The following is a 4,798-nucleotide window of genomic DNA, read 5'->3' on the forward strand; positions in this document are numbered from 1 at the left end:
TGAACCTGGGCAAGTCACTTGACCCCCATTGCCCACCCTTACCACTCTTCCACCTAGAAGCCAATACACAGAAGTTAAGGGTTAAAAAAAAAAAAAAGATTAAAAAAAAAAGTAAACATTAGTGTAAATCAAAAGAACAATGGACTGAAATTGAATATCAATATAATGAGAAAGGATGATACACTGAAACTGAGCTTGTATAAGTAAAATATTCAAGCTTGGCTCCACTGAAGAAACCAGAAAAATCACATCCTTTCACTGAAGAAGGCACTGTGAGCATGGAATGTTACACATGCTGTCAGGCAGACTATGAGTTGCCTGGCTATACTGAATTTTATTTTAAGTTTGTTACAATTAAAGGCTTGCTTTATTTTTAAAACGGGGGGGGGGGAGCAATACACTGGGAAATGAATGTGATTGCGTGTATAACCTATATTGAATTACTTACTGTCTTAGAGAGAGATGAATGGAGAAAGGGAAGGAAAGAATTTGGAATTCAAAATGTTGGAAAATTAATGTTAAAAGTTGTTTTTACATGTAGTTGGAAAAATAAAATATTAATGAATTAAAAAAAGAAAGAGGGGGCAGCTGGGTAGCTCAGTGGAGTGAGAGTCAGGCCTAGAGATGGGAGGTCCTGGGTTCAAACCCGGCCTCAGCCACTTCCCAGCTGTGTGACCCTGGGCAAGTCACTTGACCCCCATTGCCCACCCTTACCACTCTTCCACCTATGAGACAATACACCAAAGTACAAGGGTTTAAAAAAAAAAAAAAGAAAGAAAGAAAGAAAAAAATTTAAAAAAAAAAAGAAAAGAAAGAAATTGATATAAAAGTAAGTCATCAATAAAAGGAAAAGGCAAATGGAAAGTCAGAAAATAGAGGCAAGGAATATAGACAGCTTTTTCTAGGAAATTAGCAGAGAAAAAGAAGAAAACTGGAAAATCAGGTGATGATTCATGATACAAAAAAATTTTTTTATAAAAGATTCATATTAGGGTTCCTTTAAAAGAAAAGGCTTTCCTAATATACTTAACATGATTTAACTTTTCATTAGCACCTCTTTTACATAAATCAAGGTACTTTCAAATGTTATGTGGGTGAGTATATTGGTCTAGACAACTGAATTATCTTTTAGAATGAGGTATGTTTTTAATTAAATTCCATAATAAGCATATAGTTTTTTTAACTGGGAATTTTAAAATCTGTACTTTTTCATAAAAAGGGAAAAGAAAAATTTAAGATATGATGAAAATATTTTAAAAATTAAAACATAATTTCAGAGGTAAAATAATGCTAATTTATGATAACACATTTATTACCTAAAAGATTGAAAAAGGGAATTTGAAAGTTCTGAACTATATCTGAATGGCTAATTCAATTAAAAAATAGATTCTTGAGAAAGCTCCAGTTTCTAGGTCATGTTTTTAACTCTTTGGATTTAAATAAATTTATGTAAAAGTAAATCAATTTCATCTACTTTATTTAAAATGTCTATTAATTCTCTGTTGATGCAATGGATATATTTCCTCTAAATACAGCTTGCTACAGAAATCAGTGACTGTTTAATTTGATTTGTCCTCTCTTTAATTAACAGGATGGTTGCTTTTTATTTATAATTGTTTTACTGAATAACCTCAAGAGTCAAATGAATTTGCAATAAAATCAACAATTAAAAACTCAGAATTGTTTCAAAACAATCTTTAATAGTCTAAGAATTTGAACATCCATGTAATAGTCAAAGGTACACAGAAAGTAAAATGCTTCCTACAGATACCATTAAATAAGAAAAATTGGAATGGGGATGATTCTCCTAGTCTTTTTAAATGTGAAATAGCAACAAAGTTGGTGTTTGTTTGAATATAAATAGGTCAAACATCTAAAAAAAAGGAAACAAGCTATCAATTCTAGGTAATTAAAGAATTCGAACAAGAGGAGATTTCACATTACCCTACTTCTATACAAAATGCATAGTTAAATATAGTTTTGATCAACAGAAATACATTATAACCCTGAACACCATGACTAATCCCTAAGCTTCAATAATAAACAAAGAAACTATCCCACCTTTCAACTGAGAGATCTTTATAGATTATCTCACTTGCTACTTTTTGAAGGGCAGGGGAAAGGTCTAGATATTTTCTATAGGCTCTTTACTGAACTGAAATATAGTTTTTATATATATTTTATTTCCTTGGATTTATAGGATTAAAAATATATATTCAACATTGGAATAATCAATCTGCTCTTACTGAGATGGATAAAAAATATTTTTTCTCATTAGAGCTTTACCTTGCCAACACAAAGTATAGAATCAATCAATCATTCTGATGAGCTAAGGTCTAACTGAATGCTTTCATTTTCCATACTCTTTAAGCATTTTGCATTTTTATTCAAGTTAAAATCTTTAAAATGCTTTAAAAACAATACCACATTATGAAGATTCTTGTGAGCATTAACCCCATTTTACACTGGAAATTGAAGTAGATGGAGGTCCATATAGACCTCCCAGACACAAAACCCAAAATAGTCTCCTACATCAAGCTTCCTAACACCACATTCCCACAGATACCAGGACTATTTTATCTTGCGATTGCATGTGCTCCCTCTATTATTAAACAGCTACTAAATGTATTCTAGTATCAATGGACAAAGCCTATCTATATTCAATTCAGTTTGACCAAAGTCAACAGTAACCAAATCTCTGGGTACACAAAAAAGCTGGGGAGGGGTTGCAATCACAAAACAAAGTACTTTTGGGGGTTACTGTTCTGTTTAAAAGTCAAAGATATGTGAAATTGTGTTTTCACAATGATTAAGACAACATCAATGATAATGACTAAAATACATTTTTATTCTGAAAAAGTATTTCCTCTTTTCTGATATCCTTTTAATAGTCATATCTTTTTTTTATTATTTATTTATTTTTTTTATTTTAAACCCTTAACTTCTGTGTATTGACTTATAGGTGGAAGATTGGTAAGGGTAGGCAATGGGGGTCAAGTGACTTGCCCAGGGTCACACAGCTGGGAAGTGTCTGAGGCCGGATTTGAACCTAGGACCTCCCGTCTCTAGGCCTGGCTCTCAATCCACTGAGCTACCCAGCTGCCCTATTCATATCTTTTAAGTGCATCTTCTACGAACTGATAAAAGTCAGAAGAAATAAGAAAATTCAACATAACAGAACGATTACAGTCAAAATCAGTTTTAAATATATATGAAATAATAAACAGAGCATTACAATCTTTTAACCCCCTCCCCCCTTCCATCAAAAAGTGGAATTTCAAGGAAGGCTGAAATTATCTACCATGAACGTTCAATTACAAAAAATAAAGCAAAGTTTTGAAAATGGGAAATCCCATATTTTCTTTTATGGCAAAATTATAGCAGTTTGAAATTTTTACATTGTAGGTATTTTAATCACTCTACGTAAGAAATCACTGTCTTCTCCCCCACAACCCAAGAGTTTAAAAAAAAAAAAGGCATTTGATAATTCAAAGACTAAATAAATGCTCAGAAAGAATGACTCGATCTTGTTGAACATCAAGCTCTGAACAATTAGAAACGTAAAATACAAGTATATTTAAGGCAATTAGATGTTTTAAATAAGCAATTACTGACGCCAATGAAAACTTGCATGCAATCTCACCAAAGGGAACATTAAAATACAACTCACAATGGAAATCTTGGGTAGCAATTGAGTTAAGCTCAGTCGCATCAAATACCACGCGTGAAAAAGAAATGTAAATTAGTTAAAGGACGAGTCGCATTAGCTTGGATCAACATCTAGCAAGTCCTGCTCTGATGGCAAAGCAATAAGTACAAAAGTGGGATTCCTGAAGATAGGGAGCATTTTGCATCACGAATAGAGGGGGATATAAAATAAGAAAGGATTATCTGCCTAGGTAGGGCAATCAGCGAGTTTTCTTTTTCCCCCCCCCCCCGCCCCTAAGCCTTCTCCAAAACCTCATTAAAGATACGACAAGGTGACAGAGACGACAGTAGCAACAGCTAAGGTTGTTACACTACTGCTGCTGCCACTTCTCCCCCCTCAAACGAAAGGGATAAAGGAAACGAGCAATGCAGTTGGTCACAAACAGACGCATACACATACATACACTTACACACACACACACACACACACGCACGCACGCACACTTGGTTTTTAAGGAGACTCACAATCAAATGAGGAAGGAGGGTTAACGCACGATCCCTAAACCGGAGCCTTTGACAAAGCTAGAAGGTGTGACAGCGGGAGAAGAAGGTCCGAGGAGGAGAAGAAATGACACCTCAGGTGGGACCTGCACCCGCGCCCTCCCAGCCAGCCTTCAGCCGCCACAGGCGATTCCAGCAACCAACCACAAGACAGGCACAAGCGACCAGCTAGCTCCTTCAGCAGCCAGCAGCGCAGGGGTGGGCGGCGTGGGGGAAAAGGAACCCAAAGGAATGAGGGGATAGCTACAGGGGGAATAGGCAAACCAGCGGAGGGAGGGCGCTACTGCACTGAGCCATCCAGTTTTTCTGGGGGCGTGGACGGGTAGGCACAGACACACAGACACACAGACACACACACACACACACACACAAACACACACACATACACACGCACGCGCGCACGAGCTCACCGTAAAACGGGGGGTGGGGGGAACGAGGGGTTCTCGCCTTATACCTCCTTCATGCCTTCAGATGCTGCTTGCTATTCCTTCAGTAGCCGATTCCTCCGGGGGCTCAGATTAGTGCCCGGCCCGGGGTGGGGGTGGGGGGTAGCCCCTGGGATCCCAGTTCCAAGCAACCCAGCCGGACC

Source organism: Gracilinanus agilis, chromosome 4, assembly GCF_016433145.1.
Source record: "Gracilinanus agilis isolate LMUSP501 chromosome 4, AgileGrace, whole genome shotgun sequence".
Taxonomy (NCBI): domain Eukaryota; kingdom Metazoa; phylum Chordata; class Mammalia; order Didelphimorphia; family Didelphidae; genus Gracilinanus; species Gracilinanus agilis.